Genomic DNA, 12,383 nt, shown 5'->3' on the forward strand with positions numbered 1-12,383 from the left:
CAGGTATACAGGAAACACTGCACGCAAAATAATTCCCCAGCCACACAGCCCAAACATCCCTCCTGCTAAACGCGTGACCTCTCTGAATTACCAGCTTTCTGTAGAGACCACACATAATGCCCGTGGATAAATCTCCCCTCTCCGGTTTCCGTTTCCATGAGGCCAAACTGCTGGCTCACACCTTCCTCCGCTCTTCATGGGGCATCGTGCCCTGAGCGAGAAAAGCCACCTGCTGCCCTGCTTCCCTCCCAACACCCCCATGGGGGACCACAGCCCACCCCCCCCCCAGATCCCCCTGCGGCCTCATAAAAGCTTAAGAAGCTCCACCAGTCCAGGCTGAAGGATACCCTGAGCAGCAGCCTGCGGAGGATGCTTGTGAGAGCAGAACTGGTTTTGCCTTCCCATTGAGGAGAATGGAAAGATGATGGTACATGCAAGCCGTACATGAGGACTTGTCATCCCGTCTCCCAAAGGCTTGCTTGACCTTCAGCCTAGATGGAGCAATTCATGGAGTGGGAGATTGGACCATGCTGCCAGGACCGTCCCAGGTGGGTTTGAATCCTGTGGGAAATGGAGACCAGTTGGTAATGGTGAAGATGTGGAAGGGGTCAGTGGAGGGATACTGGGTTGGGTGGAATGTTGGTGGATAACTGGGGATAGGGGAAACTTGTATGGGTGGACTGGGAGCTCAGAACTGCCAGGAGGGAGAGGGAGCTGAGAGTGGTTGTCAAAGGACTGAGGCTGGCGGGTGGGTTCTCTGTGCCAACAGGATGGGAGCTGTTGGCACAAGGGGTGGCAATCCCACCAGTAGCTGGCTGCCATGTCCCCCAGTGACAGCCCCAGCCATACAAGCAGCAATGCAGATACAGGAGCATCACCTGAGCAAAGGTCACAAGGCCAGGGACAGCCAAGCTTCCTTTCTTCAGTGGTGCCCTTAATCAAGCTGCTCTGAAATAGCTGTAACTCACCTTCAGATAAGCAGTCTGAACCTCTTTGAAGCTAAATACTGCCCAGAGGGGTGCAGAGACCATGAGTCAGCTCCATATTTATAGTGGGGCAGGAGCCAGGCAGGTGTCAGGGGCTAACAAAGGCACAGCAGACCCACACTCCCAAAGCCTATATTATTTTTCCTGAAAGGAATGAATATTTCCTACACCCCAACCATTACCCACTCCAACAGGGTCAGGATAGATCCTGCTACCCCCAGCAGCACTCACAGCATCCCATGCAGCAGAGCAGTTTGGGGATGGGTGCAGAGCTTGGTCCCAACATGAACCCCAGGGCAGGGATGCTCCCTGCATGTACAGCCCTGGTTTGTCCCCATCCTCCCAGCGCTGTCTTGGAAGCTGGGAAAGCCTCAGCACACACATGCCGCCTGCAGCAGGCTCCCAGCTCACTTCCACCTGTTTCCGATAAGCTGGCTAATCCGGCCCCATAATGATTCTTTATTAATGGATGCTGCTGTCTTCATTACATGCCTTAATTAGTGTTTTGTGAGCAAATTCAAGAGGATAAGAAGCGTGTCACATTTTCCAACTGGGGGGTTTGCACACAGCTACCAAAATAACTTTGTCTGCGAAGCCGGAGTTCCTGTTTCACCCTGCCCATAAGCCGTCGTCACCAGAGCTGTTTCTGCCTAATCTGGCCGGCAGGCTGGGCAAGCCAAGCTGCTGCCCACTGCCCTCCCCTCCCTTCCTCCCTGGCTGGGCTCAATGAGCTCCCATGAGCCAAGATGAATTTCGGTCATGCACAGACTTGAAAAGAGATTTGGTGTTGGGAAGTACAAAATCCAGGTGAAGGTCAGGTTGCTGCTGCCCTGCTCATGGGGTGGCTCTTCCCCAGGAGCTCTGTCTGGCTGAGGAGGGCACCTGGGGCTGCTGACACTGTTCCAGCTGCTCCCAAAGGGTGAGGGGATGAGGATGTCTGCTTGGACAACCTCAGGTGGTCCCTGAGGACACCCCATCCAACACCATGGGGCATCCCACCATCCACTATCCCAACCTGGCTTACATCTGCCCCAAGGCTCACAATGCCAGAAGAAAGGGAGAGGAACCAGCACTGGGGAAGCACTAACCCTAACCCACCAAAGCATTGTGGTTCCCAGTAGGACTTTCCCCCTTTTCCTTTCCCCGTTTCCCCAAGAGTGAACTGAACCAAAGCTTCCCCCCTCCCTCCCCACACCCTCGTCATGGCTCTGCGGAGAATTTAATTCCAAGGTTCAAAGCTTCCCAGATAAAAGGGTGATCAGCAAAAGGGGATGAGCTGGTTAATAAAAGCCGGAGAAGAAAGCAGGACAGAAGGGCTGTGCCTATACAGGGCAACCCAGCAGGATAGAAGCGGCTTTTCTCTGTGCAATCCTTTCCCCAGTTAATAATTACAGGCCGGGACTGCCAGTTCCAACCCGCTGCTCTGCAAGAAAAGGCAATTAATTTAAGACTAATAGGATTTTAAATTCAAAACAATCCCAAGTGAGTTTGCATGCAGGGCTGTGAATGCGGCGGCGCGGCAGCCAGCAGCAGGCGGGATGGAGGCTGGATTTGGCAGAGTGGCCGGAGGAATTAAGGACGAGGAGATGAAACCTTGTCTCCTGCAAGCACTGGGCTGAAATGGCAGCTCCCCATTCACAAAGTAGGGCGGAGGGGCGGGGGTGTCTCCTCAATGGGAGAGAGGCAAGAAGGCATTTCATTGAGCTAATGCCAGCAGCAGCGGCAGGACACAAAGAGGAGCCACTCGCCCATGCCGAGCCCAGACCACCTCTGACACTGAGGACAAAGTCCATCCCATGGGGCACAGCCACGAGCTGCCCCCTGGCTCCTTGTAGCAGGGCTTCCCCATGACGTGAACATGCCACAGCTGTCCCCACTCCATCCTGAGGCTCTGGGGGCTGCAGCCCTCCAGCTCAGCCCACACCACATTGAATACTCTCCTCCCACACACGCACCTTGCAGATGGGTTTCCACCTTCCAGCCTAAATAGACTGGTGCTAAATTTCCTCTCAGTCCCTGAAGGGGCCTCCAGCATCGCCCAGGCAGGGGAAGCTGAGAAAAACAGTGCTGTGGTGGCCCTCGTGCTAGGAGCAGGCTGAGAGGGCAGCGGTTCATCTACAAGATGGTGATGGTGGGGTATGGATATACACAGGGGCTCTGTAGGACTTATCACTGCCACAAGACTCTTCAAGGAACTCCTAAATCATTAGCACAAAGGCATCCCTTCGTTTCCCTCCAGAGCAGTTGTAGATGTGGGGCTCAGGCTCCTAAGCACAGGCTTGGATGTCACAACACATCCGAATGCCCCCATGACATCTGAGTTTTGGCATCTGATGTAACTGGAGCAACTTCCCCGCTGTGTCTGCAGGGATCCCGGAGGCGCAGGAATCATCCCATGCAGTTTCAGTGCCATCAGCCATCGTGTAAGCAGCTGCATCTCAGCACACACACGCAAGGCAAAAAGAGGGAGGCTACATTTAGGAACATGCAGCTCTCCTGTAGGTGTGTGAAGCTCCCAGTGCAAGTCATGGGGAGCACTGCTGAGCCTCCTCAAGATCCCACAGAACTCAGCCTGGACTGTAGAAGTGTCTGGTGTCTGAGCAGTGCCCTGCACTAACCCCACTGCACATAGGACATGAAGAGGCACTTGTGTTGACCCACAGCCACCCCATCCCCTGTCAGGTCCTCAGGGAGCTGCTGCCCACACTGGGGGCTGAGGTCACATCTCATGCACCATATCAGCCTCCAAGGTAAGTCCAATGGGAAAGCTGGCCCTTGGCCATTGAATGCATTCAAGAAGATGATGAAGAACTTCCCAAAGCCAGACTGTTCTTCCATCAAACTTCACACACCCGCAGATGCCAGCCCTGGAAGAACTGCTTCCTAATCTGGATTAGGTTTTCATTTTTACCATCTTCCCACTCTCACAGTGACAGGATGAGTGGGAATGGCCTCAAGTTGCACCAGAAGAGGTTCAGTTTGGATATGAGGAGCAATTTCTTCTCATGGTGAGGCACTGAAACGGGTGGTGGGGTCACCATCCCTGGAGGTGTCCAAGGAACATGGAGATGTGGTACTAAGGGATGTGATTTATTGGGTATTGGTGATGGGTTGGGGTTGGGCTGGATGATCTCAGTGGTCTTTTCCAACCTTAATCATTCTATGATTTATGGTGGGCATGGCAGGGACAGGGTTATGGTTGGACTAGATGGTCTTGGTGGTCTTTCTAACCTTCATGATTATATGATTCCATGTAATGGGTAGAGTTTCTCTAGGCAAGCTCAGGGTACTGAAGGATCTGGTTGGGGGAAAGTTCCTTCCACATATCTTTGTTGCTGTCCACAAGAAGGACATGATTTATGATGCTGCTCTCATGGGCTAAGAATCTGCATCAGGCAGAGATGTTGATACCTAGCAAACACACATGAACAAAATCCTGCTGACCATAGTCATTATATGAGTCCCAGATGGGCACACTTAGCAGTGAGGGGTGGGGATGGAGCAGAGCAAGGCAACAAACACACAAGTCTGTGGCTACAAACCAAGGATGAGGAAAGTGGGCTGCTTTTATGTCCCACTGCAAAATGTTTCTTGACCTTGCAAAGCCAGAGGAAAAGAGATAAAGGGTTTATTGGAGCTGGAAGAGGATGCCATATCCTTAGTGCAGAGATGGAGAATTATTAGAAAGCATTGCCCAGCAGAATACTAGTGTTCAATGGAGCAGGAACTCTTTCTGGCTGTGGCTTATGCTGCTATAGGGAAAACAGAGAGGTAGCAAGAGAAGCAGAAATAAAACCACATTTTTATTCCAAGTGCAAAAGCACTAAGGGGCTTAGAGATGGAGGAGGAGAAGCCAGCTGGGACACGATGCAGAGCTCTGCTGCTGACATGGGGTCAGCACAACTGAGAAGAAGCCCATTCTTCTGGGTCAGTAACGTCGATGGGGTTTGGGATGCTCAGAGGACCAGTGACAAATGCTGGCCACCAGCCATTCAAATAAACAGTGGGCAGCCAGCTGGCCAATGGCCACTCAAATAGCCAGCCCCAAGCTAAAAAAAATACAGTAAGCTAGTAAATTTAGTAACCTGAAGAGAAACATTCCTCTACCAACCAGCATGCAAATAAGCCAGAAGGGGATATAGAGCTGACACAGTTCCCTGTTAGGCTTTTGATATTCAATGGCCCTTATCCAACTGGCTGCCAGTTACTTATTTGCATTGGAACAGGAAACAAATTTTTCTCCTATTTATACTGCTTACCTCAGGAATAAACTAATTACTGTTATAAAATCCCATTCCCACAGTGTCCAGCACACATCTGTAACCCCTGGAAGCGACAAATGCACACAACTTGCCAGCTGGACTGTCCCATCGAAACGGCCAAATCCCAGCTTGCATTTTAGCTGGCTCTCCTCACTGGATGATGAAGCAAAGCCTCTTGCTGCAAATCCACTGTATCAGTTGTTCACCTAGTTCATAAAGAGATCACTGCCATAAAATGCTCTTCTCAAACTGCACAGTGCACAGCAACATGACATGGGGATGGGCAATAGGAGCAATAGGAGCAGGGAGAAAAGTGCTGGTGTTGGGGTTCCTGTAGCCAAGGGAAAAGCCGGCTGCTTGCTCCAGCATCCAGTGGAATGGTCAGAGTGGAGGTGAAACAAGGCTTGGATGTGCCACTAGATGGAGTTTGACATGAGACAGCCCCATGTCCCCATCCTGCTGACAAGATGATCTCTAGTGGAGGTGGTCTCCAGTTCAGGTGGGAGATGGGAGTTGCTGAGGTCCAACAAAAGACCCCAAGCCCCCACACAGTGGAGTCCATCCCAAGTTCATATGTAAAATCCTGCACAGTGCCTTCCCATCAGTTTAAACTCAAGAGAGCTCCAATATCAGATCACTGAGTGCACAAAGGTGCACAACAGCCATGGCCATGCCCAGACACCCTAGTCTGGATGGGCCAAGCAATGCCCAGCAGTGCAGTTACTGACCAGGCTTCCAAGGACACTGTAGTTTGGCCAACTTTCAGCATACATTTTGCAGGATTTGCTGTTTCCTTCAAGATCCAGCTGCTGGAGTCAGGGGATTAGTGAAGAAAGGCTGCATCCTTCTGCTTTATCCCTGTCTGACCCATGGGGCTGTAAAGACCTTCTCATAATGCGCAGCTTGCAGATGGCATCTAAGGAGCGTGCAGTGAATGCTTTGATTTCATCTACTTTTTAAAGCTAGACTTGTGACTTGCCAGGCCTTGACCAAGAACACTTGGAAGCGCATGTGAGAGCCACTTCCCTTGCTGCAAACACCTTGGGGGGAACTTCCCCCCCCACAGGCCACTGTGGGTGGTAACCCTTCCCTCCTATTTGATGTCTGTAAACGCACTCAATCTCACTGTCCATGTCACCAATAAAGATGTCCCACTACAGATCCCTGGGAGGCACCACTGGTCACTGGCCTCTACCTGGACACCAAGCCATTGCTCACAACTCTTTGAGTGCAGCAATCCACCCTATCCATCAAATGGTCCATCCATCCACCTCTAAGTATGGCGAAACAGAAGGAGACAGCATGGCTGCAAATGACACAGTGGTGCACTTTCGTGAGTCTCCACATCCCAGTGCCATGTACATCAACCCTTCCTGCCCCCAGAGGGGCATCATCACAGGGAGAATCACAAAACTCATCCAATATGGGTGAAATACAAATGCCCATCACCCAGATCTTGCTGGAGGTCACTCAAAGCTGTTGCTCCCTATAGCCCAGCTTCAGCCAATCCACTGGGAGAAACCAGTATCTTTGACATCATTTCACAAGTGAAAGAAGCTGAGAAAGGATTGCAGAGCTCAGAACCATGTAACAGGTCCTTTGCAGATGGAAGGGACAGAAAAAGGCAGTGGCAGCTTGAAGGGTGGGATATAGGAGCAAGAGCAATCAAGGCAGGCAGGACAGCAGGGATACATGGGCTGAAGATGGTTGAAGATGACCTGCAGGAAAAGATGGAGATTTGTCATTGCAAGTGTGGGCAGAGGGGCTGGGATGAAGGTAGGTGAAGGTGGAGTCAGGATGGGAGCTGACAAACAGCATTGCTCTCCTCCATGGGCCCTAAGCTGCCCCCAGTCCTAGAGTCAGAGTTCATGACCGTGTACAGAGGATGTCTCAGATAACCCCAAACAAAGTTAGAAATCTGTACAAATGAGAATGGATTTTTCATTCAGAAGACCTGCAGGGAGGATACAGCGCTGAAGAGAAAGCAAAGCCTACAAACCATCATCTACCAAAAGACCTTTCTGCGTCTGATATCTCTTCCCACATATAGGTGATAGGACTGGATGGTCTTAGAGGTCTTTTCCAGTGGTTCTATGGTTCTGTGATAACTAGGGGCAAGTCACCATCACGTGGAGCATGCAGAGACCAGGACAGAGAGGCACTCAGTGTGGATTAGCTTTGAGATTGGGTTAATTGCGCCTCTCCATCATTTGTTTGGTTTGGGATCGATCCAAAGCATATGAATGAATTCCCCCCATGCATGCTACGTTGCTGACAAGCGGATATTGCATCTGGTTTGAATATGGCAAGTGGCTGCAGATGCAGAGACAGTGTAGAGCTGCTTGAAATACAACACACACCTCCTCACGCTCCAGGCCCCTATGGGCCATGTGCCCCATAGTTACACTGTGCTGCAAGACCCCACCCTGTGTCCCCAAGCTTTTGCCATAAGCTCTACATGCTATCATCTCAGATCCCTATCATCTTGATACTACCACAGCCAAGCAGCTCATACCCCTGGCCAAATGGGCTTTTCTTTGGGATCTTATTGCTTTTTATGAGGAAGGTGGGAAAACATTGGCCTACTGGGAACAGGTGTTCCCAGTAAGTTCTCGTTTTGGTTTGAATATGAGGTTTTGTTGGTCCAAGTGGCAGCACCACAGAGGACTGGGAGCTGATGGATGTGCTCTGGTTTCCCTGCCAGGCAATTGTTGCTGGCATCTCTGTCTCAGAGATGGGAGATGGAGGGCAAAGGGTCTTCCCTACTGCCACTGCCCATCGTAGGGTCTATCCATCTCCCACCACGACCATCAGAGAGAGATGCCAATGTCTGGGACAGGAGATCCATGCAGGGCCCTCTCTCCTCCTTGCAGGACAGCTGAGCTCTGATTTGCACAGGTGTTGAGCACCCTCCATCCCCGGCGGCCCTTGGAGCTGTCACAATCACTCAGCACCTCCCAGGATCTGGCCTTTTTTCCCCTGTTCTTTTTATGAAGACATTATTTTACAGCTTGTTAATTTGTACTTTTTCAAGCTTTTAACAGGGAGCAGGGGCCAAGTCCCCAGGCAGCCCATTGGCCGTGAGGAATCCCATTTGGTATCATATAAATTATTGCAGATATTACTAATATTGCGTGTATTGTGTAAATACTGACTAAATGTTTGAAAAACACAAATAAATACGAGCTGAGCTGATGGCTGGAGCAGCTGCCTATGAGCCATTCTGGGCCCCGGGGGAAAGAATCCACATTTTAAACTAATGTGTAAATATGTAACCTGCCTCCATCCCCTGCCAGGTCGGCATGAGCAGTCCTTGGAACTGGCCCAGTCCCTCAGCTGCATGGTTATGATTTAACAACAGCTATATATACATCTCATCCGCTGGGCAACTGAGCAAACAAGGGTTCACCTGGCAGCGAGGGGTCACCCAGGAGTCTCCCACCTGAGATTGCTGCACACAGAGGCCAGGAGGCCAACAGGGCTCCAAGGACACCCAATTTCTTAAAGCTCCCCATAGTTTCTGGGCCCAATCAGACCAACACAACAGCCCCCAGGTAGGAATAGGTGGGCTGCTGGTGACAGCAAAGCACCTTTTTAATGATGGTCCCTACTGTTATTTGCCATCTCTTTCCTTTTGCAAGAAAGAGTCCTCCAAAGTCACAGTCCCAAAGCCCCAGAACAGCCAGAGGGCAGGACTGGCTGAGCCTCACATCCTGCCATCCCATCAGCCTCCCACCTTGGTATCCCACCAGCCTCCAACACTGGATGTTTCCAGCCACTCCCCGTGAATCCCAGTTCCATCCAGAGGTGGTTCTCAGCAGGATGAGGAACCCCCACTGGCCCTTTCCCATCCCAAACCAGGGGATCTGCAAATTGACTCTTTGGCACAGTTCTACCCAGTTGTCCAGAGGTGAAGAACCCCATTAATATCTTCCCATCCCACTCCAAACTGAAGGACCTACAACCTGTCTCCATGGCACCACAGACCTGAACCTCACGTTGCATCCCTTGGTTTGCCTTTGTTAGACATGGTCTGGCGTAGATTTTTCCAAGACTTTTTTGTAATCTTCCCTAAAATTCATCATATTTAACCAGGTACAAACCCCTCTGGGTCCCCTCACAGGGACTGAAAGCTGTTGGGCTGGTGACAAGAGGCAGAATAGGGTGGATTTGCTCCTCAGCTGATGGATGGCAGCGTGTCAGAGATGTGCCAGGCTGTGTAATGGGGTCAGCTCACCAGGGACTGTTGAGGGAGGTGCAGGCGGGCAGTGCAGCTCAGGGAGTGAGCAGCAAAGCCAGGCCAGGAAGATGTGAGTCAGGGCAATAAGGTCATTGCAATGGGAGCCACTCGAGACGCTTCTGGGTGGATGCCTGGACCCTGAAGGGAAACGTGGGATTTCATGCCATTTCTCTTGAGAAAGGTGAAAATCGTGGTATGGGTTGCAGTTGTTCTTTGGGCATGGAGGTGCAGATGACTCCAGTCAAAGACCAAGCCCACTTGATTTCCACCAGACCCAAAATTGCAGAGAGACTTCCCCCAGCTTCTCCTACCTCCTACCCCCTCTCTGAGACGGAGAGATGCTTTTCCACTGATTTCCCTATCTACTCCCACATCTTGGGAATGCACTGAGCTTGGATCCCTGCAACACAGTGGCCATAGACCTGATGGCATTTCTCTGAGGTCTAAACTCCAAATCTGACTCTTTCAAGCTGCTGCAGGGGGCACAGGTTCCCAAGAATGGCTGAAAAAAGGGAAAAATAAATCCCCAAAATATCCTTTCGACTCTTACATGCCAGATATCTGAGCTTTGTTTTTATCACTGTGGGCACTGGGTCTTCAGCCAAATGCAGCTAAGCAGGGTGAGGGACTGGGGATAGGACATCACTGTGCATCGAGGCTCAGCACTACCTCTGTAAGAATGGATTAAAGTAATGAACTCAGAGAGATTCAGTATTTGGCAGAGCCTATGGAGAAGTGATATTTGACTGGCCCCCGGCTCACAGGCACACCCACATAAATAGCATTGTTTATAAGGGCTGAAAATTAAAAATTAAGGGCTGTGATTTTCAAAGCTCCCCGAGGAGCCCTCACATTGAGCTCCCATAAAAAATGAACAGCGTGAAACCTCATCCTTACATTTCTCTGGGGAGATAAAAAAAGGAGCTATTTATTGTGCAATGAATTGCAGAAAATCATATACTAAAGAAATTCCAGGTAATTTCACTGCTATGGAGAGTTTAATTTAGCAATAAATCTGGTAAATATAGTGCCTACCAATTGAGTAGGAGAAAAGACTGTAAAATTCAGCAAATTAGCCAAGACATTGCAAAGTAATTTCATTTCTTATTATCTGCTGGGGATTGCAGGCCACCAACTTGAATTCTTTTACTCTCATTTGAATTTTAAGTCATTTTCACTTGAAAAACAAAAACCTCCCAACCTTCGGGGCTTTATAGAGGTGTAAATCTGAGATCAAACCAGCGGTACTATCGGAATCCATTAGAGATAAGAGTTCCCAAGAAAAGGGCTGGTTTGGCAGAGCTGTCGGTCACAACACCAGGCATGTCAGCAGCACGCTTATCCCAAATCAGCGATCTTGCCACGGTACAAGGAATTAGAAGAGGCTTCAGGCTGCTTCTCTGGTTTGAAACTATTTCTATGATTTGATTCATTTTTTATCATCCCAGGTCCAAAATGATGGGCTTCAGGCTCTGAAGTCTCATTCTTATGGAGAGTCAAGAAGAAGGGCAAAAATGTAGCATAGGATTCCACAAACAGGCCAGACACATTTTCCTTAGGGCTGAAGAGTATAGGCCACCCTTACTCCTCATTATACATGATACGGAGCATTTTTCTCACCCTAAGCTTTCCTTGGACCATCAGGACACAGCCCTGCTGCCTATTCTCCATTGAAAGCAGTAGGTGGTTCCCAGCTTTTCCTGGTTGGTAAGTAAGGATTTTACCTAAGGAACAGCTCTTGCAGAACCCAGCAAGTGGGAATTGCCCCTGATAGACAGCCATGAGATCTCCCACCCTCATCACCTCCACGATGCTCAAGGGGGAGATACAGTCCTTCCATCCAACACAGTGCCCAGGAGATCATCGAGGTCAAAACTCAATGCAATTACTCACCAACCTCAACATGAAACCAAAACCTAGGTCTTCCCACAAGCCACATCCCCCTGTGCCATGTGTGTACTCCATGTGCTGAGCAGGACTGCCTTGCAGAGCTGGAAAACATCAGGCAGCCTCCAGTGTAACATCAGTGATGAGTAGGAGGAGTGTAGCACAAGGCCCACTCACATCCCACATCACAGCCATTGGCTCCACCATCAACACAAGGCTTCATCATCAACACAAGGCTTCACCAACACAAGGCTTCACCAACACAAGGCTCCACCATCAGCAATGTTTTATTCACCCATTGCCCTCTTGCAGGCCAGCACTTTGTGCAGTCAAGGTCTGAAGGGGCTGTGACCCCAAAGGCTCTCACAGGCCCCACTCTTTGGGCCACCTTTGGTACCTCCCAAGCCCACCCTCGTGGCTGGTGGCCATGTCCTGTTACACATGGCTGTGTCCCCCTCTAGTGGCATGTCCCAGCCAGCACATGGAGCCGGACATGCTCACTCTTGGCATGGTCATCACAAATTCAGGCCTCGGCCATCCCATGAGAGGACAGACCCACTCTTGATTTAGAAATGGTGGTGGCCATAAGAGCTCTGAGATGATGTGATTATCAGGGAACCCACTAAACACACAGGGACTGAGCTCTGTCCTTGAAGATGTATCTCACCGAAGTGTTTGTCAATGTGCAATAAAAATCGGATGCACACAGAGAACAGTATGGTCCTTTCCATTATGTGATGCCCCACCGGTACTGAAAGAAGAAGTGTAATAAGATAATAATGGTTACAATTGGCTAATTGAGCAAGCATATTACATAATTAATAGAGCACCTCAAGTCAGGGGTTGGGCTCAGTGATCTTTGTGGGTCCCTCCTAAATTGAGATATTCTATGACCTATGACTCTAAGACAAAACTCAGTGAGCTGCATGTATTTCCTTAGACCTACATTCAGCAAGCACTGAGTAGCATGAAAAGCATTTGTTTGGATTTAACTGCGGGTGTGAATCA

This window comes from Coturnix japonica, chromosome 21, assembly GCF_001577835.2.
Source record: "Coturnix japonica isolate 7356 chromosome 21, Coturnix japonica 2.1, whole genome shotgun sequence".
In the NCBI taxonomy this organism is placed as follows: Eukaryota; Metazoa; Chordata; class Aves; order Galliformes; family Phasianidae; genus Coturnix; species Coturnix japonica.